Source organism: Vicugna pacos, chromosome 6 (assembly GCF_048564905.1).
Source record: "Vicugna pacos chromosome 6, VicPac4, whole genome shotgun sequence".
Lineage (NCBI taxonomy): Eukaryota > Metazoa > Chordata > Mammalia > Artiodactyla > Camelidae > Vicugna > Vicugna pacos.
Window position 1 is genome coordinate 6,639,026 of NC_132992.1, and position 27,494 is coordinate 6,666,519.

Genomic DNA, 27,494 nt, shown 5'->3' on the forward strand with positions numbered 1-27,494 from the left:
ATGTAAGTATAACTGAATCACTTTGTTGTACACCAGAAACTAACATAACATTGTAAATCAAATATACTTTAATTAAAAAAAAAATTTTTTTTAAAGAGTGCTCAACTTTGTTGGGAAGGCCAGGGAAGACTGACGAGGAACTCTCAACTGAGCTGAGATCCAAAGGGTGAGCGCGGGTAGAGAAGGTGGCTCCAGGAAGAAAGACAGACAGTGCAAAGTCCTATGGTGAGAAGAAACCTCTCAGATGATGGCGTTTCTCCATGACCTTTAAGGTCCTTTACTTTTTAAAAATTGTATTTATTTATCGAATGGGTGATCCATAAATGAAATACAATTCAAAAATAGGAAAGGGCATGGAGTGAAAGTAAGTCTCTCCTTCCTCTCTGACTTGCCAGAGACAAGTAACTGCCACAGGTTTTTCTGATCCTCCTGGAGGTAATAGATGCACCAACCAATATTCTATTTTCTTGCCTCCTTCATTTCTCCACCAAGCTGTAGCTCCCTCCACACCATTCAGTATCTTGGTTTATTCTCCAAATGGTAGATCTTGAGGTTTGAGAGAGCCTCACGTAGAGCTACCTTGCAGGTTTTTTAGTAGCCACACAGCAATGCATCGAAGGAGGCACATAGTTTATTTAGCCTCTTTTTTCCTGAAGCCATTTGGGAGGATTATAAGCAATGTAGTGATGAATAGCCCTGTATGTACATAACTTTGCACATTTTTTAGTAAATCTGTAATGCAAATTTTTGTTTTATTCCTTAAAAAATCTTTCATTTCATTTTCGATGACAAAAGTGACACATGGTTATAGGGAAATATTTAAACATTGCAGAAATACATCATGAAGAATGTGAAAGGACCCAAGACATTCCACCCTCCATAAATAACGACTATGACTATCAGTTTACCTAGGTGATTTCTAATCTAGAGCAATTGAGTAAGAAGGGACATGGCACAAAAAGCAGATAGTAGATTCCAGAATTTCTCTCTCTCTCTGGTTTAGGGCTCCTATGGGAGAGAAGTTGCCAAAGAGAACTCATGCATTCCTCTGTTATTTTTAAGGGTTTTTAGCCTGGCTGGGCTCCATGGACAGCTTTGGAATATAGATTAATTTATCAACATACGTGTATTTTCCAAAGAAGGGGTCTATAGCTTTCATCAGATTCTCAAAGGGATGTATGACCCCTAAAAGTTAAGAACCAACAGAGAGGCCATCAGGTAAGTTTCATTTTTGTTTAAGAATGATGTTAATCTTGGCAGAGGACTCTTCCAAGAGTTCCTAAATTCTTTTCTTTTTAAGATTTCATTTATTTATTAATTTATTTAAATCACTGAGTTTTTCATTTTGGAGGTTTTTTTGAGGGGGGGCAGGAGGTAATTAGGTTTATTTATTTTTATTTTTTAATGGAGTTACTGGGGATTGAACCTTGGACCTTGTGTATACTAAGCATGTGCTCTATCACTGAGCTATACCTTCCCCCCACTAAATTCTTACAGAATTTGGACAAATGATTTAGCCTCATCTATAAAATAAGGATAATAATAGTCATTCTTAGGGTGGTTATGAGAATCAATCAAATTAGTATTTATAAGTACTTGGAAAAGTTTCTGTCCAAGAACAAGACTTACATACATGTTCATAAATTAACTCTAGTTCCCACATCCCCTGCCTCCCCAACCTCAACAAGAAAACCAAGGTCCGTAAATAAAGAACAGCAGACTCTTGACAAGCAGCCCAGATCTCCTGAATAATTTCTACTGTGGAAACCTTCCCCAGAGCGGCATGCTAACCCTATGCAGGGATCAAAATGTATCTAGGTCGTTTGAGGAATTAGCTAAGCAAGGGGATGTTGAAGCACTGCAATAAAACCTATGTATATTTTGCAGCTAGTAAGGGTAATGCTTTACCATAAAAAATGCAAATTATGTGGGATAGATATATACATACATACATGCATGCATGCATACATATGCCATATTTCCATAAGAAGTTATTTAATTTTCAACTGAGGGATTCTTCTTTCCAACAGCAAGAGAAGAAACTACCTCTGAATCAAAATATCTGAAAACTCACAGTTAGGATATGGAAGCAGCAAGAATTATGATTGCCTTATTCATTCCTCATCCCTACCCCCAAGAACCCCCCAAAAATACACACACACACACACACACACACACACATATGTATGTATTATTTTACTTATAGGATAATGCAATTGAATTCTGTTATCTAAAAGGCACCTTAAATATTCCACAGACTTGAGGATTGCTAAAAAAGCACCTGCACCCTTGAATCCCAGATCCTTCATTTCTCTCCTTCTGTCTCATGATGCAGTGCAGCAGGGTCCCAGCCTGCACTGACTAAACTTTAGGCAGTGGAATGAATTCAGTTCTGTCTCACAAGTACTTACTGATCACGTGGTCTGTGCCAGGAGCTTCGCATAAAGCAAAGAGAAATCAGATGGAATCTCTGCCTCTGTGGGCTTGTCTGTAAAATAAGATGCTTGAATTAGATGATTAAGCCATCTTTCCCCAGTTCTGAGCTCTGTGATTCCTGTGAGGTTGAAGTAAACCCAAGCAAATGTTCTTCAACCAAAAGTTCTTCAGAAATACTTATCGATAGACTTCATATGGTGATCAAATTGCTATTTAACCCACTTCCTCGAGGTGCTCCCTCCAGCACTTGAATCATTAATAATGTATCACTCATACTAATAGCACATCATTAATAATGATGTGCTATTTGTACAGTGCTCCCTAATACCAAGAACTCTTCACAACTGCGGATCAGAGAGCACTGGTAGTCTCATCTCTATTTTTGCAGATAAGGAAACTGAGGTTGAGACAGGTGAAGATGGCAGAAGAGGCATTTGAACCAGGTTTGACTTCTCATGAAGGCTCCTTCAGCCCACATCACATCTCCACTTATGAAATGGCTACCATCCTTGCTGCGTCCAAGTCATCCCTCCCTTCTGCATGGGCAGAATCAGTCCTTCATATTTCCTTTATGGTACCCACACATCCTGTCCACCTCCAGCAGACATCTGCTTTACCCTGGTGCAGGCCACATCCCACATCTCTTTGGTGGGCCTGGGAGGCTGCTCTTGGGTGGATCTGGGCTCTGTGGACAGGCCTAAGAGTAAGCAGTTAGAAAACAGTCCCACTTGCCTGACTGCTTGGTCCTATGCTGCCAGCACTGGCAGCTCTGTTCCCTAGGCCGGAAGCAGGAGCCCAGAGCTCTCTGTCCACCTTATCCCAGCATCAGCAGGCCCTGCATTGTTCATTTGAAACTCCCTGAAGAAAGCTGTTATCAGCTGAACTTGTTCTCTTTCAGGTTTTGATCTCAGCAAAGATGAATGGCTCATTTTAAGTGCTTCTGTGTGTGGCTTGGAGAGACATGCAGCCAAGGCTGCAGGGCCAGCCCCTCACCTCAGTCATTCTGACCCATCTGAGGCCAGTCCCCAAGGGACATTTCCACTAGTAATGATAATAAAATGTACTTGTTTATTTTATTTATGGCAGGGGGAATATTTTTCAAAGCACAGCCACACACAGACAGGTTGGGGCAGGCATGACTGACCCTTCTTTATGGCTGAGAGAAGAAAGGATTAGGGATGGGAACTCAGGGTTCATGGAGCTATTAAGTTGCAAAGGTGAGACAGGAATGTAGATCTCCTAACACCAGGCCCTGGGATTGCAACATTCTTTCAGCCTTGGACCACCCTGTAGAGCTGGCCAGGTGTATCTTGGAGACGCTGTCTGCCCTTTTGGGGATCCAGTGCCCTGCAATAGCCAGCTGGGAAACCCCAATCTCATCAACAAGCTGAGACCTTTTCTCCCTCACTTCATCAAATCTCTCACTGTGTGTTTTTTTTTAAATTGGTTTGGTAACTTAGAGCTATTTATTTATTTTTATTGAAGTTGGTTTACAATGTGTTTATTTCTGCTGTACAGCATAATGATTCAGTTATACATAAATATGTATATATTCCTTTTCATATTATTTTTCATTATAGGCTATTACGAGGTATTGAATGTAGTTGCCTGTGCTATACAGTAGGACCTTGTTGTTTATCTATTTTATGTATAGTAGTTAATATCTGCAAATCCCTAACTCTAAGGGGGAAGGAAAGGAATTAAATAGATGTGAATTAATAAGTAATTATTTAATGTGCATGTCAGGGATACTTTGGAATCCCCAAACATAGGCCTTTGGGAAAGTGAAAGTTCAAGAACTACTCTGGGCACACAAAATACGTTTTATAATATAAATAAATATAAAGGTCTCTGCTCACTCTTAAACTTCATTCTAGATGCCCCACAGTATGGATGCCTGGGCATCTCAGACCCAGGACATCATTCAAGTTCTGAGCCCATGACCAGTGATCCAGTGACAGTATGAAAAATAGGCAGATAGGATGCAAAGGAGCTGAGACTGATTCGAGTAGGGACAGTGAATTAACCTGTGAGGCACAGCTCTGAGAATAGTCAGGTACAGGACACTGAAGACCAGTTCCCACAGATAAGCCTGAGGCTCTGAGCAGGGCTGGGTCACCCTAGAACTATTCAACCACATTCCCATCACTATGTCAACCAAGATGGAAAGGCTCTGCTCCGGTCCTTTGCCCCTCTCACTCCCTACCCCTGCTTGTTCTGGAAGTCCAGACACACTTGTGCAGCAGGGGAGCACCAAAGAGTTCTCTCTGAGACTCTAGGGCTCCTGCCAGGCTGGTGACTTTCAGCAGGAATCTTGGGGCTCTTTGGTTGACACCTTCACCAACCACTATTACGGGTCTTTCCAGGCCAGTTCTGAGCCTCCTGCTTCCTTCTCTCCTGTGATTGAGGTGTACACTTCTCAAACAGACTCATCTTCTTTTCTGTCTGCTCTGGACTTTCAGCTTCTCTGCAGTGCTCTCCCTGTGCCCACTCGCTTCCATGCTAGCAGACCTCCCAGCAATGTGCCATCAGAATTCCCATTATCACTGGGAATGTGCTTGCTACACAGCTGGACAGTGATTCAGGCACCGTGCTAAGCACTTGGTTTGCATTATTTCTTTTAATCCTCCTAACCAGTTAATGATGTAAGCACTATTATTTCCAACTGTACAAATAAGGAAACTGACCACAGGCAGGTTAAGTAATTTGCCCCAAATCACACAACTGGAAAGTGAAGCAACTAGGGTGTTCTTGCTAATACAATGTTCCAGTGCATAGCTTTTATTTTTGCAAGCTGTTGAAAGATGATTTCAAGTTGACTGATAGAGTCAAATAGAAAGCACATTAAACATTTTAATACATCTTTCCAAATTGCCCACAAAAATGACTGTACAAATTATACCCCCATCAAAAACATGAGAGCTCCTATGGCCAATGTCCCTGCCAATATTGAATATTTCTACTTTTCTTTCTTTCTTTTTTTTAAATGGCAGTGCTGGGGATTGAACGTAGGACCTCGTGCATGGTAAGCATGTGCTCTACCACTGAGCTATACCCCCATATTTCTGAATCTTATATCTTTGTGAGTTTGATAAGAAAATGATCTTGTTTTAACTTCTGTTCTTTGGTTAATAGTGGAGTTGAGCATATTCCCATGTTTATTGGCCAGTTATTGTTTTCTGCACAAAAACGAATAGCACAACAGAAGTGACTTCCTCATAAAATCTGCATTTCCTTTATCCCCTGTTAGTTGATGGCATGATCATCCACCCATTACTCAAAATAGAAACCCAGGTATAGATTTTGGTTTTCCTTTTTCCCTTTCCCTCTACAGCTGGTCAATCAAGCTGCAAGGACTCCACCACGTAAATACCCCTGAGATGGACACCTTGCTGTCCCTACGAACTCCTCAGTGGTGCAGTCCCTCATCATTATTCTTGGAACGAACCTTCGGCACTGCTGCTGAGGTGACTACGCCATCTTCCGTCCCCCTAGGGGTAGGTGCTGTCACCCCTATTGCACATGGGTCCCCTGGCCTCCACCATGAGAGAGGACGGATTGTCTCAGCCCCTTCTCCATTGCCCCCGACTGCAAGGGCCTCTTAGTCCTACATTCCAGCAGCCTCCGCACATCCCTCCACCATCTGTGGAAGACCCTCCCTTCTGGCCCAGGGCAGACTTTCCCAAGGAAGCCGCTGCGAGGCCAAAGAGCCCACGGCGAGACCACATAGAAGGAGAGTCAGATTGTGACTCTGATCGCCTTGCTTTCTCTTTCTTTAATTTTTCTTTCTTTTTTAATATATTTTTTTCCTTTTTTCAATTCCTCCTCCTCCTCCTTTTTTTCTGCAAACCCTTGTGCCAACGGCTGATTTTCAATAGATGGCAGCGAGGGAGCCGCTCTGCTACGTACGACCCCCACCCCCCCAAAGCAGGTCGCCCCGAAATGGTTTAGCACCACGTTCCCCACGAACGTGCGGAGCGTGACGGGCGAGGGGGCGGCCGCCCTTCCGGCCGCGCCCCGCGTCCCAGGACCAAGGCTCTCGGCGCCGGACTGCGGTCCCCACGCGCGGCGGGAAGCGCAGCGCCACGCGGGCACGCGCGCGGCGGGCACCGCGGGTCTAACCCGTCCCGGCCCCTTCTCCTTTTCGCTGCGTCGGTCCCCATCTCCCTGTCCTTTGTGCTCCCCTTCTCTGCTCTTATTTTCCTGGTCTCTCTCTCTGCCCTACCGCCTCTCAGCCTCCATGTTTCCCCACTTGTTTCTCCGGCAGCTTTTCTAGCCCCAGGCATTTAACTGCCTCCCTGCCTCCTTCCAGAGAGAACAGGGCCTCGGGCCCCCGAGGAAGAGGGAGGAGGGACACCACCCAGTCCTCCACTGAGACCGGGAAACAACTGCTCCGTTCTTCTACCCTCGCTCCCGGGACAAGCCAGGCGGGGCGCACCCCAGCGTCCCCCGGACCCGCGCCCGCACGCCCGAAGGCTCCGCTCTACCACAGGCGGGCCGTCCCGGTTTCAGGAGTCCACGTCCCCCGCTCAAGCTGCCGTCGCCCGTGTCCCTGCCCTCGCCATTACCCTGAGGCGGCTCTTGGCCCCATTCCCGAAACCAGCCAGGAGGCCCTCTGCCCCTGAGCGCCCGTCCTGCGGGGACCCTCGGCCCCCCCGCCCCGCCCCCACGTCTCCGTCCGCACCCCGGGCCCCGCGCCCACCTGGGTGCCGCACGGAGGCCGGGCTTTTCCCGCCGTCAGTCTGGCAGCTCCTGGAAGCGGGCCTGCCGTGAGGAGACTTCGGGCGGACGGAGGTTCGTCGGACAACTCCACAGAGACAGGTACCGCTAATCCTCCTCAGAGGGAGGCTGACTTTCCTCGTGGTGCCAACTTTTAAAAATGCTTCTTCTTTGAACCTCTTTAAGCACGTCTGAGGCACAGAAGAGGCGAGCCGGGGGTGACAGGGAGGCATGGGGCAGGGGGGCTGGAGCAAACGGGCCCTCCCCGCCTGGACTGGACGGGCTCTGCAGAAGCAAGGGGCTGTCTCTGAGGGAGGCAAGGCATCAGGTGGAACCCAGTGGACGTCAGTCCGGGACTCAGAATCTTTGGTGAGGTGCACGACTTAGGTTCTGCTTTAGTGGGCGAGCCTGCAGCCTGGTTTAGCGAAGCCGCGTCTGGTCCTCCCGCGGAGGCCCGCGCTCAGGCCACGCCCCCACCTGAGGGGCGGGGCTCCCAGGCCCGCCGCGCGCTCGCCGCGCCGCGCCTCTCCCTGCGGGCGGGGACAGTTGACGGCCTCAGCGCTCTGGGGCGCCCGCAGCTGAGAAGGAACAGCACGCCTTCCTTCCCGAACGGCTGACCTGTGGGCCTCCTTGCTCCCACCCCTGGCTCAAGAGCCTGTTAAGATCGGGTTTCCTTTCAGTTATAGATGCGTTTACTCTCCGTTTCGTTGAGTTCGTTTTAAACAAAAGTAAAAAAACGAAATCAGCATCTGTTTTGTGATACTCCTGAAGCCGCATCGCGGTCTAGGCCTCTGCAGCTGGCTCCTGTTCGCACCACGATTCGAGGGTCTCCACCACCACAGAGGGGTGCTTCTCAAACTTGAGAGTGCTCCAGGATCACCCAGGGTATTTGGTAAACACGCATATTCCTGGGCTGCTCTTCTCACCTGCTGAATCACAATCTCTGGGTGATGGGACCCAGGTATGTATGTTTTTAACCAGCTGCCCAGGGGTTCTGTTGTGTAATGAAGCTCAAATCAATGGCTTATATAGGGTGTGAGAAGGTGGGCTCTGCGTGGGAAGCTTGGGCTATAATCCTCTGCTGGGTGACTTTGGGAGAGTGTCTTAACTGCTCTGTGCCTCAGTTTTCTCGTCTGCAAACTGGGGCTGACAGTACCTCCCTGAGGAATTTTTGAAAAGAATGAACGGAGTGTGCAAATCCCATCTAGGACAGTGCCTTCACTCAACAAGTGCTTAATAGAATTGTTCTCAAGAATTGTTCTCCTGCTGAAGGAGCAGGCGCTCCCAGGGTCCTGCCTGCTGTAGGTAGGGGGTTTCATATCCTGAACAGGGTTTTTGTGACTGTGACTGAACAGGGCTGGAGGCAGTAGATGATGAAGTACTGCTGCAGGCATCTCTCTAAGTTTTCAAAACTATATCCTTCCACAGACAGGCAGCTCCCATGGGCAGGGTCCATTTGCCCTGCTCCTCTGCAACCCTCCCGACCCCTAGCAGAGAGAATGATGGGGGCTCAAAAAGGCAGGTTCAGGTGCCCTGGCCCTTTCCTCCCTGCCAGCCAAGGCCAAAAGGCTTCTGTTTTGGTATTTGAATCCTTTCTGAAGTAGCAACGCTATCCCCAAAGCCCCTTTTCTCCTGCCTCCAGATGGTCCAGACGCTGCTTGGCCCTCATCCCACAGTAAACTCCTGGGCCTGTATTTAAAAATCACGTGACCCCACGCCTGACACAGGCCAAGCACTTCACACATATCCTCCCCGCAACTCCACAAAACAGGTGATGTCATTGTCCTCATTTTTCAGCTGAGAGAAATAAAGTTCAGGGAAGTCCTGTCACTTCTTTAAGTCCATACAGCTACTGGATGGTGGGGTGAGGATTTGAACCTGGGTCTCACTTCAGAGTCTACCCTTAACCTCCATGGTCCTCTGGGCAGGCACCTGCCTCTGTGTCCTCTTCCAGCATCCAGCCAGTGAGCCACGCTGCAGGGTGTCCCCTGCTTGTACTCTCCATTCTTTCTCCCGAAACTCTTGCTAGCTCTGTTATCTTGGCCAAGTTAGTTAGCATCTCTGGGCCTCAGTTTCTCATCTATAAAGTCAGACTCGTAAGCAACCTAATCATGGGGTTATTGTGAGGACGGTGTGCTGGGCTGAGCTGTGTGCCAGACCCAGTCATTTGTATATGACATCTCTATTATCATTTATAATGATTATCCTACATCTTCATCTTTTAGGGCAGCGGTTGGGTAAACCATAGCCTTTGGGTCAAATCTGGCCCACCAGATGAGATGAGAACAGTTTTTATATTTTTAAATGGTTGAAAAAAATTCAAAGAATAATAATACTTTATGACATGTGAAAATTATATGCAACTCAAATTTCAGTGTCCAAAAATAAAGTCGTATTAAAATACACCACGCTCATGCGGTTGCACATTGTCTGTGGTTACTTTCACTCTACAATGGCAGACCTGAGTAGTAGTATGGCCAGCAAAGCCAGAACTATTTACTATCTGATCCTTTACAGAAAATGTTTGCCAACCACTGTGCTTTTACGTAAGGAGGGAAAAGAAATTTTTGTCTGCTGAAATCACTGTTATTTTGAAATTCTTATCCAGAGTCAAACTTAATCGTAACTGATGCAGTCTTCAAGGTGTCTTTTGGTGATAACTGCCTCTTTTCTTCCCTTTCCAGGGGTTCTTGAGCTTTGTTTTAATAGACTTTCCCAGTGTCAAAGTGTGGGGAGCTTTGGTGGGGGGTATCTGTCCCTCGTGATGCAGAAGGTGGAGCAGGAGGCGGTGAGGAGGGCAGGCTTGCTGAGGGCTGATTTCTGTGCTCACCTCCCTCAGCCAGCAAAGCAATGGCAGTTCCTGTCTTCGGCTTAGCCCCGAGCCAAGCACACGCGACGAGGTTTTAATTTATTTCAGTTTTTTATTTCTTAAGCTAGCTGTTTCATTTTCATCATTTGTGCTCTGATAGTTACCCAAGTGCTGAGGGCAAGCGCTGCCTTTATAAAATGGAGAACTGGTCACTTGTCCCCCCCCTCCTTTAACACTTGTGTTGCCCAACGTCTCACATTGCCCATAAAGCAAAGCTCAACGTCTTTAGTCCAGCCAGAAACCCCTTCACAGTCTGTCTGAAGCCAGCCTCTTCATTGCATCCCCTTCCTGTCAGAAAACCAAAAGAGCAGCCACTGCTAGGTACCAGCCTTCCAGGGGCATCCTGTTCCACTGGGTATTATACAGATTGGCCACTAGAGTGTGTGTGTGTGTGTGTGTAGGGCTGGGCGTCAAGGCTTCATAACCAGCGTCCTCACCCAAGAGCAGGTGGTAAAAGATGCTGACCTGGCCTGGAGCCCTGAGTGTTGACTCTGGCAGACTGGATCAGACTCTAGGAGCCAGGGGGAGGGCAGAAGACGGAGAGGGAGCCCTGGAAAATCTGGCCCAGACCTCCCTTGCTCTCCTAACACTACAAATCCAAGCACTCAATAGACAAGCACCCTTTTTTTTTTTTTTTTTTTTGAGTTAGGGCTCAAAGTAAATGTACTTTCCTAACTCAGGAACTCGGGAATCAAACAGATTGAAATATCACAGTATCCGTCTCTATCTTGATGTACTTTCCAAAGGCAGGAATCAAATGGGTTAGAATGGTGAGGGATATTTCTACTTTCTCTTTTAGGAGAAAAAAATACATTGAGATGTATGATAAAATGTTTTCCACCTGATAACCAATGAGTCTGTATTTTATAAAAATATAATTACCAGGCTTATGAAATTAAATTTATTACTTGAGTCATGTTTATTAAGACATTGCATCTTTTATTTTTGATTTTTGATTTTTTAATGGAGGTACTGGGGGTTAAACCCAGGACCCTGCACATGCTCAGCGTAGGCTCTACCACTGAGCTATACCCAGCCCCCAAGATAGTGCATCTTTAAGGCTGCTTATATATTTTAATTCTGTAGAACCAGGATGTTGACAAGATGGCTTGTAACTGTCATTTTTTTCATGGCCATATGTTGGCTGCTAGAGAATCAAGTTCAGTTTCCTCAAAAGATGTTCGAGACCCTCCACAATATTACCCATGTTTTCCTATCCAGCTAAGCCATCTTACTGCCTCCCCACACATACCTATTCATTTCTCGCCTTTGCTATCAGTTTCCCATGCTAGGATCTCACCTATCTTTCTCCTTTGCCTTCCGAATATAATTCCTTCTTTAGAGAGAAACGTAGCTCTTCTAAACTGAAACCCTCGGTGAATACCACAGACTGTAACACTGTAGAACTTCCTCCACCTTTTTCTTTCCTGAAAGTACATGTGCATAAGCATCCCTCCTTAATAAAACCATAAGCTACTTAAAGGCGAGGACTGGGACGCTTCCTTCTTCTTTTTTCACTTCGTTATCCAGGGTCAAGCTAGTAGCAGACTTTCAATAAATATCTCTGAATCACTGCTAAAGTTGCCACTTGTGCAAAGGCAGACATTCGACTTAGAAGCACACCAGGACCAAATGGGAACCAGAGATAATCAAATCCTGTGAAATGCAATTTCCTGTTTTGTGTAATGCCAGAGTCAAGTATTTCTACCACATCTCCTAGGAAATATAGAAAGAATTGAAACTGAAAAAATGTATGGAAGCCAAACCGAAAGGCGGCTAAGGAAACAAAAACAAAGCACAGATGTTTCTGGCCACAGAAACAGGAGTGTTTCCACCCCAACTCCTGTCCCAGGGTACCAGTCTCAGAGTAAGGCCAGCCTTTCCCAAGTTCAGAGCTCTGGGTGAGCCCTGAGCCTGCCCCTCCGGTGCAGGTGTGCCTCTCATTCCTCTCTTTTCTTTGGTCTTTGTTAACATTGAAACCCTCTGCAGGTGAGAGGCTGACTGGAGGGTGCTCTCTGAACAGCTAAGGCAAAGGGCCAAGGGCCAGATGGCAGGTCCTGTGTCTGGAAGGATGCTGTGTGGCTTTGTGTGGGGGCCGCCAGCTCCAGTCCCAACCTTCTGAGGGGTCTTCAGCCTGGCAGGTCTGGGGGCGGCATCAGCGGCAGGGGCAGTGTTCTGACTGCATTTCCCAGAGTGTCCTGCCAGCTGCTCTTGGTGGGAGTCTACCTCTGGGAAGTAGCCAAAAGCAGAAGAAACCAGCCTGCACCGTCTCGCACCCTTGGCGGGGCCTCTGGCAGCATTAGCAGTGACAGGAGTGTGGGTTCCTGGCTCCCACCCAGGGTGACGAGCAGCTCCATCAGTGGCAGTGGTTGGGGTCAGTGGGCTCCAGCATCCCGACGTCTGGGTCATCCCTTCTCTCTCTGCCCTCCCTACCCCCTCAATACCCTTGCAGCCAGCTCTCTGCATGAAATATGTAGAGCAGGTGCAGATTTCCCAACTGGACCTTGCTAATACAGATGCCAGGTTAAACTGTCCAAAACCTGGATGCTGTGGACAGGACAAAGGGCCCAGGTGTGGGCCCAAACTAGGCAGAAAAGTGAGGAAATGCAGTGTGGAAGACATATCGGACCAGGAGGACGGCCACCTACAGGAAGCGTCCTTCGCTGTTCACAGGCCAAAGGGTGAGCATGAGAGAGCCAGCAACGGCCCGGGCCGGGTGTCAGGTCAGCCCAAGTACAAGATCAGGGACTGTCCTGAGAAGGGGTTCAGAAGGAGGAGAGGAATGGAGAGGACACACAGGCAGTGGGTGGAAGAGAGGGGCCGCCAAGAGGCAAAGGGGTGGCCACATTCCCAAAGACGCTGCCATTTCACTGCGTGGCTCAGGGCTGGACTTCTAGCAGAGTGATCAGAAAGCGGGATTTCAGGCTGTAGCTGAAGATCACACATCGGAGTTAAGGTGGATTTGATAATACACTCTACTTTGATAATAGAGTTAAAATGGATTTGGTGCAACTTTAAAAAATAAAGATTTTGTTTGGGCTATGAGTTTGGTGTTATCCCAATAGAAATTCTTTCTATTTCTCTCTCTCTCTCAGTGTTTCTCAATCACTATACTTGACTTGCTTCTAACGAATAACATGCTGTAAAGGTGGTGACATGTCACTTCTAAGAATAGGTTACAATAGACTGTGACTTCTGTCTTGCTAGTGCTGTCTTTCCCTGGCTGGCTCTGATATCATCCCTGTGAGCTGTCCTATGGAGAAGTCCATGTGGCAGGAAACTGAAGGTGGCCACTGGCCCACAGCCCATGAGAACTAGATCTTGCCAAGAGCCTCATGTATGAGCTTGGGAGGAGATACCTTCCCAGTTGAGTCCTGAAAATTCTGCAGCCCTAACACCTTGATGACAGAGGACCTACCTAAGCCACACACAGATTCTGGACAGATAGAAACCATGAGATAATAAATGTTGTAAACCTGGGAGTGAAGGGGTAATTTGTTACATAGTGTAGACAGCTCATACAGATATTCTACCCTGAGTCCAGCCAAGATGATGGCTTCTTTCCCCTTCCCTTGCCATCTGCAGAGCCAGAGCATGGGCCCCATTCAGCAGTAGATGGACAGAGATAAATGACCAATGGTCCACTCAGAGACTGACCACAAGGAGAGGCAGGATCCTTTGGAAGGAGGAGGAGCAAAGGAGAGAAATAAGCTAAAATGGAGCAGGGGGAGGGGGCAGTGAAGGAAGGGTTCCAAGAGGAAGGGTCCCTGAGAGCTGAGAGCTAGGCTCTGTTAGAGGGGCTGGCAGGGTTGAGGGGGGGTGGTGAGTGTTCATCGGTCCTGAACCTCAGCCACAAACTTGGGCATAGGAAAAAGATGACATTTCCTTTGCTATTTTCAGACAAAACTTAATTGTACCTGTAAGTCTTCCTTGTGACAGGCAATCACTCCTGGGACCTGTGCCACTTTCCGAAGGTGGGACAAAGGTTCTGGGTCCTTCCTGGGGCAACACCCCTCCAGGTATTGTGAGCAGGCACCCACCTCTTAGTTTGTATCACACCTTCAGGTCTGCTGGAACTGCTGGTCCTTCCCCTACTTGGAGCATGGGAATCTTGGCAAGCCAGACCCAAGCCTGGAATCCTCTCTGGGCAATGCTTCCCTCCGAGGTCCTGCCATCACCTTGGGCTCTCCCAGGGAGCAGGATTCTGGTCCTGTCTCTTACTGGAAATCCCTGACCCTTCTCCCCTGAATTTCCTTTGGGTCAGGGGCAATCCTTCCTCTCTCTCTCTCTTGCTCTCTGCTTCCTTTGGATCCCTCCATCTCTTCTCAATAGGCCTACGCTGTTGGAAATAAAAGCCAGGAAGTAACTACCACTTCCTTCCCTGCTCCACATCCCCACTGATGCAAGGAATCAGAGTTCCATTCTATTCTATTCTTCCTGCTCAGATGGGGGAAGAGAGAAGGGGAACTATGGGGAGAAAAAGGTAAATTAATTTCTTCAAAACTTCTGCCAGAGATGAACACGTGGAGAAGCCAAAGCCCTTCTGTAGCCTTCCTGCCCGTGCGCCCTAGTCTGAGTCTCACCAGGAAGAAACGATCAGACAACTTCAAAATGAGGAACAGCCTACAAAACCCCTGCCTGTGCTCGTCAAAAATGTGAGCGTCATGAAGGAAGAAAGGCTAGGAACTGCCCTGGAATAAAGGAGACTCAGAAAGACATGACATCTAAATAAAATGGTGATCTGGAATTGGAACCAGGATCAGGAGAAAGAATGCTAAGAGGACATTATGGAGATCAATGTTAAAATTTGAATACCCTGTCTATATCATAGAATGGTATTACATTTCCTCAGTCTGTTGCTTGTGTTGTCGTTATGTAAGAAAATAACCTTGCTGAGATACACGCTGAAGTACACAGTTCAAGGTAAAGAGGTGAGACGTCTTCAACTGACTCTCGAGTGGTTAAACAAAGGCTATATGGGAATGTTGGATAGCTCTTAGAGAGAGGAGGCAGATTCACAAGCAACGCATCAGAACGAGTAAGACCAAAACAGACAAAAGCTACGGGGGCCACCACTTTAAAGTGCTGAGACAGGAGGCGGAGCAGGTGGTGAAAGCCACATGAGATGCTCCCAGGAATGAAAAACTTCTGTGAAGGATGCCGGATTGGCGTGGAAAGGGGGAGGTGGCAAGGACTGGAGTCAGCTAGAGGAGCGTTACAGGGATGGATGCATCTGTGGACTCTGCAGAATTGACAGGATTCTGCTGAGCGCTGGGTGGGGTGAAAGCAGAGTTCGCTGACCAGGTGTGTGTCTGGGATTGGTTTTGGGTAGGATATTTGGGAAGATAAAAAGTGAAGAAGTGTCCCACGTTCTTGCCCACTTGGAAAGTAGTGGGTGAGACAACTTCTAATTTTTGAATGAGATTTGAACAAGCGAGGCAGGCAAGGAGGGCTTAGACTGGAAACTGGCTGCAGCCTATGCACTGTTGGCAGGAGACCGGTACGGTGGCTCAGCTGCCTCTCCTCTGGTGGAATCCTTTCCGCCAAGGCAGTTAGTTCAGACAGAGGGTGATGAACGACAGGCTGCTTGCTCCTGGACCTGGGCACTTCTCAAAAGCCAATCCAGAAAAGGCTATAATCAGACAGGTGAAGTGTTGGCCGTTGTACTAGAGTGTCATGCAAATCCAGGCCACGCTCCCAGCCGCTCCATCCTTCCACATGGATGTGGGCAGAATAGGCAGGTGACAGCCCAGGGCCCCCCTCCTGAGGAAACCCTCTGTGGTACTGGGGAAATGCAGATGTGCAGGGAATGGTGTGAAAAGGGTCTGGGGTCTGTGGGTTTCACTAGGTTCAAACCCTGAAAGGCAGCTCCAGGCTCTCACTGCAGCCAACCATGCCTGGTACCCAAGCGTCATCCCGTTGCTGTGTCGAGCAGGCTGAGAGCAGCACTGCAAATGTTCTTAACTCGAGTAAGGGATGCTGGCACAGTAGGATCCAGAAGGCTGAGCGAGGCAGCTTGAGACCTCCACTAACCCTCCCCTGGGAGGGAGTGGTCAGGGAATTGGGGCTCCACAGCTTCAATTCACAGCTTCCCCAGAAATGAAGGAGTAGAAGGAGAGGTAAACAACAATAAGGTAGCTGTGAGGTGCAATGGAATTACAGCAGGTTTGTATTTAATTCAACACATCCAATTTCTGGGCTAGTGGCTGCAGTAGAGGCAGAGGGAGAGAGAGGCATGAGAAAGAGGGGAGATTGAGGGCAAGAATCAGTGTGAGGGAAAGAAAAAGCCCCAGGGTGCCCCCCACCCCTGCTGTTGTCCCTTTACCTCAGCCACACCTCTGAAGATGGTCCTTTCGTTGTGTGCTATTTAATTACCCTTTGCACAGTGTCTTTTTTGTTCCTTGCCAGGATCCTGACCTAGATAATGGTAAGGGTTATTGGCCCGTATTGACACTGGCACACAGTGCATCTCAAGGAAAATGTTACCCCCAAATTTCTTACCTGGAGACTGTGCAAATGAGCCTGCAGAGTTAGTGAGCATTGGCTTTTATCAGTAGGACAGGAAAGCCAAGACCTGGCCCTGTGTTAGTGACTGCTCTCAGGGGAAAAATTGTCCACCATTTCCCCTTGGGAGCAGAAAGTTGCCACTGTACCACAAATGTGTGTGTGTGTGTGTGTGTGTGTAGACTCTTCTAGGTTTATGGGTTTCCTACCCAGATCCAGGACTCAGGACTCTTCACTGCTCTGGATGCTGTGTATGTGCTTGCGGCCTAGCAGTAAGCCTATGGTTAGAAACTGAACAAACTCTCCCTCCCACAAGACTAGCCACTGAGCACTGGGGTTACAGGGGTATTGGTACACACAGAGAAAACCTCAAAGGGTATCCACCAGTCTCTTCACAGTGGAGACCTCTGGCAGATGGGATGAGAGAGGACCTTTTTCTTTCTATTTTGTATATTTCCATCTTGGTTAATGACTTTTAGAATTCTTACGCTTTTTTTATAATCACAAATATGATATCACTGAGTACTATAGAAACCCCTTGAAATTTTGATTGGGATGGCATTAAATCTCTACATTAATTTGATAGCGTTGTCATCTCTAGAATAATTTATCTTCTTATCCTGTTCATGGGATTCAGTATTACTTTTATACTTTCCAATAACATTTGGTTACCCTGGTATCTGTGTGTGTGTGTGTGTGTGTGTGTGTGTATTAAGAACAGAATACTCTAAAATATACCAGTGTGTGTGGGGTGTATATCTCAGTGGTAGAGTGTGTATTTATCATGCACAAGGTCCTGGGTTCAATTCCCAGTACCTCTATTTAAAAATTAATTAATTAATTAATAAACCTAATTACCTACCCCCCAAAACAAAAACAGAAAAGGGGGATAATGGCTCAGTGGTAGAGCACACGTCCGGCGTGCACGAGGTCCTAGGTTCAATTGCCAGTACCTCCACTAAAAGAAAAAAAGAATTTTAAAAGCTTCAAAGAAAATAAATGCATTAAAAAATTAGAAAAATAAAAATAAAATATACCATGCGCTTTCTCTGTGTTGCCCAGTTTATTCAAAGGCCTCACTTTAATACTATGAAGCAGGTATTTAGGGATGAGAAAAAACAGGCTTCAGACTTGCTGGGAACGGGGCTCCCAGTCCAGATCCAGATGACACAGAAGCTGGAGCTTTTTTCTAGGACCCCACGCTGCACCAGGTTCCCCATACTCTGGAGTACATGACCTGGGTGTAGGCGAGATAAGCTGTGTGATATCCATTACGTAGTTCTTGAAGCTATTTCCCCTTCAGACAAATAATCACAACCTGGAATATACTACAAACATATATTAGTATGAAGTTGTGAGTTGTCCTTTAAAGTATTGAAATTCAACTTCCCCTGCAAAGACTGTACTGGCCTATATGAAACACTCTTATTTCAAGGATCCAGGACTTTAATGAGCATTCAGAGTAATTACCGTCAAGCACTTGACATAAAGTTTTCTGTTTCACACATCAGTAGTCATTTTTCCAACACCTTTATTGTGGTATGGTTCCTGTACAGTACACATATTTCAGATGTGCAATTTGATGAGTTTTGATAGATGTATACACCCATGAAACCACCACCACAATCAAGATAGTTGACATTTCCATCACCCCTTCAAGAGGTACAATTTTTGAACTCCCCATTTATCCCTTCCCGCCTCCTTTCCCCTTTGGTAACCATAAGTTTGTTCTCTATGTCTGTGATTCTATTTCTGTTTTGCAGATAAGTTCATTTGTGTCATTTTTCTTAGATTACACATATAAGTGTTATATAGCATTTTTCTTCCTCTTTCTGGCTTACTTCACTTAGAATGATGATCTCTAGGTCCATCCATGTTGTTGCAAATGGCATTATTTTATTCATTTTTATGGTCGAGTAGTATTCCACTATATAAATATACCACATCTTCTTTATCCAGTCATCTGTTGATGGACATTTGGGTTGTTTCCCTGTCTTGGCTATTGTAAATCATGCTGCTATGAACATTGTTGAGGGGGTGGTGCATGTGTCTTTTTGAATTACATTTTTCTCTGGGTATATGCCCAGGAGTAGGATTGCTGGATCATATGGTAAGTCTATTTTTAGTTTTTTGAGGAATCTCCATACTGTTTTCCATAATAGCTACACCAAACTGCATTCCCACCAGCAGTGTAGGAGGGTCCCCTTTTCTCCACAGCCTCTCCAGCGTTTATCATTTGTGGACTTTTGAATGGTGGCCATTCTGACTGGTGTGAGGTGATACCTCATGGTAGTTTTGATTTGCATTTCTCTGATAATTAGCAATATTGAGCATTTTTTCATGTGCCCATTGACCATTTATATGTCTTCATTGGAGAATTGCTTACTTAGGTCTTCTGCCCATTTTTGGATTGGGTTGTTTGGTTTTTTGTTACTAAGTGATATGGGCTGTTTATATATTCTGGAAATAAACCTTTGTCAACCATATCATTTGCAAATATTTTCTCCCATTCTGTAGGTTGTCATTTTGTTTGCTTATGGTTTCCTTTGCTGTGTAAAAGCTTATAAGTTTAATTAGATCCAATTTGTTTGTTTTTGCTTTTATTTCCATTACTCCAGGAGCTGGTTCAAAAAATATATTGCTGTGATTTATGTCCAAGAGCATCCTGCCTATGTTTTCCTCTAGGAGTTTTATAGTGTCTACACCAGTAGTCATTTTTCTTTAAAGTTATTTGTTTTTAAAGGGTGTAAAGAGTTTTGGTGTTTTTTAATCTTTTGAAATAGGCTTTCTTGAAGAAAGCTAAGGCCAGGCAAGTCTCTTTTTTCTCGAGATTCTAAGCCAATTGCAGAGATGCTGTTAGTGGGGCAGGAGTGAGCAGGCAGTCTGGAGTCAGAGGGAAGTAGGTTTCAATCCCAATTCTGCCATTTCTTGCTGTTTCCTTGAGTAACTTATTTAACTTCTTTGTCAGTCAGGAAAATAGAAACCCACTGGCTATTTTACCAGAGAGAATTTAATGTAGGGAATTGTTTAAATTGGTGCTGGAAGACTAAGAAAGCAAAAAGGCAACCCAGCGTGTACACAGTAGAACTACAGGAAGCAGCAGTTTTGTCTCCTCTGGGGCTGGGGGCAAAAGAAGCAGTTGGGGTTCTCAGAATCCAGAAGATGGAAGGAGAGACACTGGAGCAGGAGCCTGGATCTTTGAAGGGAAGAGCCATCTCTGGGAGAATGTCAACAGGAACCGGAAGCAAAGGGAAGGGGCAAGTCCCTCCTCCTCCTCCTTTACCCCCTGTTGGCAGAGCCTGACAAGGCAAAGCCGAAAGAAGGTTCACAGAGTCCCAGCCCTCAGAGTCACAACACAGTGTAGACGGTAGCTGTGTAGCCCTTACCCCTCTCTAAGCTCCAGCTTCTTCAGCAACGCATTACAAATGATAAGAGTACTTATCTCAAAAGCTTGGTGTAAGAATTAAGTGAGATTGTGACTCTAAGTGCTCAGCCTAGTGTCTGGCATTTAGCGGTGCTTCATTTTTGGTGGCTTACTGTTAATAAATCACATCAAAGTTAAGATATATGCCCGTGCAATCAGTGTTAAGGAATAACTAAGGGATATTTATTTTACATGCAAATTGCTTACTCACATGTGAAGGACTCAGTTATTAGGGGAGAGGAGGAAACAGGAGGGGAAAGATGAGGAGAGGATGGGAGGGGACGGGGGGAAGGGGACAAGGTGCCTAAGTATGGGAACAGTGATTCTTTCTTGTTTGCACATTTTGAGTACACTGGTTTCCTGGCAGCTAGCAGAGGCGAAGCTGGCATTCTTTGAGTAGGCTGACTAGGGGTATCAATTTATGGGTTCTCTAGAAGACCCCAAGAGCTTGGCTGTGAGCACATCTGGCCGACTAGGGTGACAGGGTCCTTCCGTCAGCACCACCACCTTTGTTAGGTCAGAGCTGCACTATTTCCCTCATTGGGAGGTCTTACCTGGGTTGGTACTTCAGTTGGGGTCTCACCCAGGGATCCTCAGCCTGGGCTGATGGCGGAATTGCCCGGGGAGCTTTGAGAGACTGATGTTTGGCTCCATGGCTCCATCTCTAGAGATTCTGATGTAATTGATGAGGTAGGGGGAGGTGGGGGGGGGCGCTGGGCATTAGGAGTTCTAAAAGCTCCCCAGGTGATTCTGAGGTGCAGTCAGGTCTGAGAACCACTGGTGTAAACGGACAAATCAATTTGAACTGGTATTGTCTGAATTAATACATCAATTCATTTTTTTTAAATCGTCAGCTTAATAAAATAGTTGACAAAGGGTCAATTTTTTTTTAACTTAAGAAACAGACAGGAAAAAATAAAGAAAAGCATGAAACACTTTAGAAAATAGCTCAAAGTGAGAAACAAGTGAACATTAAATGCCCTTTCCCAAATCTGTTAAATTAGAATCTTGGCAACCTGCTTGGGAATGTGGAATTTTAAAAACCACCCCTTAGATGATTCTGATGATCAGCCAGGGTGGGAAACCCTGCAGGTAAAACACAATTCATTAACTTCAAAAATTCCTCTCGATAGTAACATCAGTCTTGGCTTGACTCACCCTGCTGTGGCATCCAGACTTAATTAGGATGTATCTTCCCAACGTACCCCGTATCTTTGCCGCATATCACTCCTGGGCTTGCCCAAGTGCCCTCTGACTTCAAAATCCCTGCAAACTTTCACCAAATGACACTCTTCTGCGGTGACCTTTGCCTACAACCTGCGGTTGAAGGAGTTAGAGCAGATTTCAGGTTCTCAGGGTCACAAGTTGTCCCCAGTTGCAAGTGCTGAAGGTTAGGTACAGGGTCCGATGACTTGAACAATGAACAGAGCATTTCTGGAAAATGATTCTGTTTTGGGGGGGCCAGGAGGGAAAGAATAACGTGATCCCAGCCCTTAGACTCTGAGTTGAAGTGGCCAACATCTCAGCTGTGCCTTTATTCATTAGCAGATGAAGGGGCGAAAGGCACTGTTTCCCAGTTTGATAAAGTGAACTACACCAGGGCCAGTTCTGGGGCTGGGGGCACTGCAGATCCATTACATGCCCCCCCCCCCAGGGCCCAGGCCCGTCTACAGTGTCCAGATCACTTCTAGACATGTGACTGTGTCGGATGTGGAATAGAGCAACACTGCGGTGGGGTTCCTCACCAGGGGTCCTGATGACTCACAGAGTGGGCTGCATTTTGATGGCCAACATATATGGAAACACTTAGCTAAGTGTGGAATGATTTTTGGATGAAGTGTGATTGGCAAGCGTTGTCAGAACCGTTTCAACACCCACCTCAGACAGAATAGTTATTTTCTTCTCTCTATTCTGTTATAGACCAGTGTTGTGGGAAAGCAAAGAGGGGGGAGAAAAACCAAATTAGAAAACAGTGTGTACTCCAGGAGTCTATTTATGTAGAAGAGTATTTTTATGAGTAGAAAAAGGCTGGAGAAACAGATTAATGAAATGCTAATAGTTATCTTTGAGTGTGGGACTTACGAGGCATTTAAATTTTCCTCTTTGTTCATCCACGTGTTCTAAAATTTATATTTAGTTATCAAATTAAAATGTAAGAGGTATAATAACTATGCTTTAACAGAATACCACAGACAGAGTGGCTTATAAACAACAAGCATTTATTTCTCACCGTTTTGGAGGCTGAGAAGGCCAAGATCAAAGTGCCTGCAGATTCACTGCCTGGTGACAGACCACCTCCTGGTTCACAGACGGCCGTCCTCTTGTCAAGTCCTCAACACGGCAGAAGGGGCCGGCAAGCTCTCTGGGATCTGTTTTACAGGGACACTGATGCCATTCAGGGGTGCTCTGCCTTCATGACCTAATCACCTCTCAAAGGCCCCACTTCCTACTACTTCCATCACCTTGGGGGACTAGGCTTCAGCGCATGGATTTTGTGGGACACAAACATTCGTTCTATAGCCATGATTTCATAAACAGGAAAGGAAAAACTATGGAGCAGCAGAGTCCCCTGGGGAGTGGGGACAAGGACACTGGCAAGCCCAGTCCCCATGCCAACATGTCTGTGCACGGACGTAAGATAAACTTGCATGATTTATCAGTATCTATTTGTTGGTTGACTTGTGTAGATCATATGGGAAAAAGTCAAATGAGGGAATGTCTGAAGTGCACATCAGGAAACCATCCTTGAGGGTTTGCCTTCATTTTTCACTGCAAAGTATCGCATAAGTTTCTGCGTATAGTCCTAGATGAAACATGTCTTTCATGTGTTTATCTAATGAGGAAGAGAGAGAAGTTTTAAGTGGTAGCCCTTCAAAGAGAAGGCTAATAAAATACAGTACGAGTTAAATATTTGTATCCCGGCAGGAGCTTTGGTTTTCTGAAAGAAAAGAAAGAAAAACAGAGCAAACCTCGTCCACTGTGACACTCCCCAAATGAATTCTGATCTTCATTCCTCCACAGAAAAAATTTCTGCAGTTTAGTTCTCTCTCCATTACATTTTTGAGGGTCTTTGATCTCCTCAAATCTATCCTTCAGGAATAACCAACTAATTAATTGTCTCCCAGAAGCAGATGTTTTGGAAAAATGATAATTAGGAGGTGAGCAAAAAAGCTTTCATCTCAAATATTTACTAATGAGTAAGCATATTCACCTTACCTCAAAGGCCAGAGACAGACTCCAGAAGACCCCAGAGCTCTGTCCACCTGAAGTCTGGTTGCACAAAGCCTTTCTTTCTTTATGTATTTATTTTCTCATCTAAATTTCTCATCATAGCATCATGTTTTGGTGAGCACTGGATTTTTGAAGTGGTCTTTGTTTTGAGTCACAGTTTGCAATTCTAATTGTAACAATCAAGCCAGGCAAGACCAAGCTGCCAGATGAAAATGATCCCACCTACTCTACCTAATAGGATGTCATCTGCTAACTAGTCGGGTGGCCACAGGGAGCGCCCAAAGACGGGGTAGCAGGTGGGGTGGGGTTGTGCTGGGGAGTAGGTAGAAAATGATACAGCACAGGAGGAACTCCTTTTCCAGCCTTCTGAACATTTTTAAAATTAACTATTTTTTGAATAGATAATATATGCATGAGGCACAAAATTGAAAAGGTACCAGAGGCTATACAATGGAGCTAAATGTATTTCAGGCAGGCACATTGCCTATGGCTATGCAGGTAGTGCACTGCACAACTCCTGGGAACCCTAATCCCACAGTTTAAATTTTTTATGTACTTACTTTTTTTCAAGATAAACTCTTTTCTTATTATATAAACAGTCTATCTTCTTGGAAAATCCTGAAAAGTTCAGAACACGTAAAAATAAACTGTCATCCCAGCCAACTAGCAATAACATCCGCCTGCATTTGGATGCAGTTGCTTTCAGTTCTTTTAAAAACATGTACATTTGCTAAGTGCATTAAATAACGCAATTGCATTAACTAATTGCATTTCGACTCCCATCTGCTTGTCGCTTCAGTGTCTTCCCAGAGCCCAGTGCAGCCAGGGCCCAGAGAAGGCTTTGCTTCACTCAAATGAAACACTGTTTAGATTGAAGATGCCTGGGGTAGCCTAACCTTTCAGCTGTCCTGTCCTGTTACACTTCCCAGCTACAACCTTGTTGTGGGTGAGGAGATGGAGGTAGGGCTTCGGGTACGGTCAGCAGACTTTCTGGCAACTTTATGCAACTCCTGGACAAAACCTATCCCCTTAGCCCTCTGAGGTTTTAAATGGGAGCAGTTACCAAATGCCTCACGTCCGTGCAAAGGTTTTCGTCTATTCATATTGTGAAAACAGAAGGACAATGCAACATTTTTCAAAGAGTTCAATTTATTCGATATAAAAGGATTGTCTTTCATACTGTCCCACTTTTTTTTTTACATTTTTTATTGAGTTATAGTCATTTTACAATGTTGTGTCAAATTCCAGTATAGAGCACAATTTTTCAGTTATCCATGAACATACATATATTCATTGTCACATTTTTTTCGCTGTGAGCTACCACAAGATCTTGTATATATTTCCCTGTGCTATACAGTATAATCTTGTTTATCTATTTGGCATATGCCTGTCAGTATCTACAAATTTTGAACTCCCAGTCTGTCCCTTCCCACCCCCCGCCCCCCTGGCAACCACAAGTTTGTATTCTATGTCTATGAATCTGTCTGTTTCTGTTTTGAATTTATGTTCTTTTTTTTTAGATTCTACATATGAGCAATCTCATATGGTATTTTTCTTTCTCTTTCTGGCTTACTTCACTTAGAATGACATTCTCCAGGGACATCCATGTTACTGCAAATGGCATTATGTTGTCGGTTTTTATGGCTGAGTAGTATTCCATTGTATAAATATACCACATCTTCTTTATCCAGTCATCTGTCGATGGACATCATAATGTCCCATTTTTTGATGTTAAAATAGGTTTTTCTTTCAGAAACAGTGAAAGTTTAAAAATGACTTTCTTAACAACAGCAAAAAAAAAAAAAAGTTGGCCACCTTTAATCAGTGCCCTAAATTAGTTTTGAGATTTTAATGACCTGTGAAATCTAAAAGTCTCAAAAACATTGAACTCCATAGTAACCTCTTATCAGATGAAGCCATCCCAGGGAAGGCTCTGGTGTGTATTCACTTGCCTGGCTCACCCGAGGCACTCAATGTACGTTTGTCAAGTCACCATGCACTAAGCTGGTGGGGGTGGGGTGGGGTGGGGATGGGGAGCGAGGAGTTAATTGCGCTGAGGCTCCCTGAAACACTAGGTCTGAAAAAGGTATTCACATTTGCTGCAGTGACATTGTTACCTACCCCAGAGGAGATGCTTTCAAGTCTTTACATCTCTGAATTGCCCCTGAGGACATTATAAGGATCAGTATTCTCATTTTATGGAAGAGGAAATGACACTCAGAGATTAAATTGCCCAAAAACCACACAACTGCAGAGTTTAGATTGGAACCCAGGCTAGCTGGATGCCAGAGTCCTGACATCTCCCCTACCCCACACCCAGATCACAGACCACCAACTGAGGGCCCCTCGGGGCAATTTGAAATGTCCCTAATCTATCTCCCTCTTCCCCCAAGACAAGAAAAGTTAAAGGAGAGGAAAGCGGTGCCTTCTTAACTCTTAGTGCCACTTTCGTTGATGACTCTGAGCCCCTTAGACTTGGTCATAATGGCTCCATTTAAAAATCAAATTGAAGAAAAATCATAAAGAGCTGATCTAATTTTGTGCAAACGTAGCAGGTAAATTATCTCTGTTCACCCTCAGATTCCCTTTCTGCATTTTCCCTCCTCTCAATTTATTGGCTTCTACCCAAACACCATCAATTTGATTTAATAGAATCCCTTAAGGCTGTATGATGAAAGTTTATTCACAATTGTATGTGCAAAGCACACAGTTAGATATGAGTTTCTTAAACTTTAAGTGCCAACAAATCACCCATGAATCTGGTAAAAATGCAGAGTCTGATTCAGTGGGGCTGGGGTGGTACCCAAGAGTCTGAATGTCTAAGAGCACCTAGTAGACACTCATGCTTCTGGTCCTTGGATGACCTATTGAGCAGTGAGACTTCAGGTAATATCAGTTTTCCTAACTAGGTCCTTTCTGAGCTGGGCCCCACAATAGAGCCTTTCAGGAAGGATTATCTTTCAGGAATTCCACCATAGCATGAGTTCCATCCTGAGCTCTGTCAAATGAGAGGCTGTGTGCCCTCTGAAAGGAGCTTGGAGCCTCAGCAAACAATTGTGAAATATCTTTTTATTTTATGTAAGGAGACCTTCCTGGCTGCTTTTGAAGTCACGTCATCAGTTGTCAACTTGAATTCTGCATAAAGATGACTCTTCGTGGAACCTCCACTTTCACATCTGCCTAAATACATAATTTGATTGTGAATTATCCACTTAATGAAGAACGTGCTAGCCAGGCCTATCCATCTATGTGACGGGTGAGAGTTTAGATAGTATCATTCTTGTGTTTGCCCTAGGCGCTGTGTCTTTATTTAGCATTACAGAATTATATTCTGGGAAGAACGGCAGAGGTCATCTAGTAACACTTTAAAGAAGAATTGTGGTCCAGAGAGGGTGAGTGACTTGTCCAAGGAGACACAGCCTGTAGGCTGTGCCGGAACCCAGACCTCAGCCCAAGGGCTCTGGGCATATGGGCCAGGTGCTCTGAACCAGCTGGTGCAGGCAATCCAGGGCGTCTGAGCTCTCCACTGTCTGCATCCTTAAATAGTTCCAATGAGGCATCTTTGATATGCCCACCTACATCTTCTTTATGTAATTTTTAAGAACCTGCAGACCGCAAGGGGTGGCAGGAAGACCACATTTAGTGGTGAAGGTCGGAACACGGTACCAGATAACTTCAAGCTTGGCTGCTCAAGCTGATGTAGGCTGCTCCCATCTCTGAGGTCTCAGAGGTGGGAAAGTTAGGGGAAAAGACAGCAAAGGAACCCACGATGTTGCCTAGGCAAGTAGAAAGCATGCATGAGGCTGTCTGGCTACCTGCCCTCACATTTGAGCCCTCTGAACTTCAGCATATGAGGAATCAGTCTAATGAGCTGCCACTCGTTACGTGAGTTAGCACGTTCTCAGAACAGGAACAATGGTATTCTGGTGGGTTCTATGCTTAGCACCACATGTCAGGGTATCTGGCACCTACTTTTCAGAATTTAAAAAAGAAAAGTGCTTGGGAAAGAAAATTGCCTTATGACAGAAACAACTTTCAAGTAATTTTCAGCCCTCAGACTATTTTTTTCTTTTTAGCAATTATATAATTAAGTGCCTGCTGCCTGCAAAATATATAGGGTTTCCTCCCTCCCTCCCTGCCTTCCTTCCTCTTTCTTTTTCATCTGTCCATCCATCCATCCATCTATCCATCCGTCTTTCTTTAGGTAATATGGAATTGTCTGGAAATACAGATGTGCTGGGAAGCAAAGGTTAACCTGCATGGCATGCATGCAATATTTAGGAAATGAGAATTTAACAAAACACACTTCAA

At 45.5% G+C, this 27,494-nt stretch overlaps 1 protein-coding gene and 2 long non-coding RNA genes across 3 annotated transcripts in view; 1 reads left to right on the forward strand and 2 right to left on the reverse strand.

Annotated features, from left to right (window-relative positions):
- The window catches only part of TLN2 (talin 2), a 426,530-nt gene extending 418,854 nt beyond the window's left edge, over positions 1–7,676 (reverse strand). The window contains exons 1-2 of the mRNA XM_072962302.1: positions 7,139–7,676; positions 2,412–2,488 (exon numbers count right to left, since the gene is read on the reverse strand). The gene's annotated coding sequence lies outside the window, so the exon portion shown is untranslated. The remainder of the gene's footprint in view (positions 1–2,411; positions 2,489–7,138) is intronic.
- LOC116281207 (uncharacterized) overlaps positions 6,486–27,494 on the forward strand; it is a 40,032-nt gene continuing 19,023 nt past the window's right edge. The window contains exon 1 of the long non-coding RNA XR_012073266.1: positions 6,486–7,257. This is a non-coding gene — a long non-coding RNA (uncharacterized lncRNA). The remainder of the gene's footprint in view (positions 7,258–27,494) is intronic.
- On the reverse strand, positions 17,573–20,614 carry LOC140697066 (uncharacterized). The gene is made up of 2 exons (XR_012073883.1): positions 20,507–20,614; positions 17,573–17,856 (listed from the first exon to the last, which is right to left on the reverse strand). It is a non-coding gene; the product is annotated as an uncharacterized lncRNA (long non-coding RNA).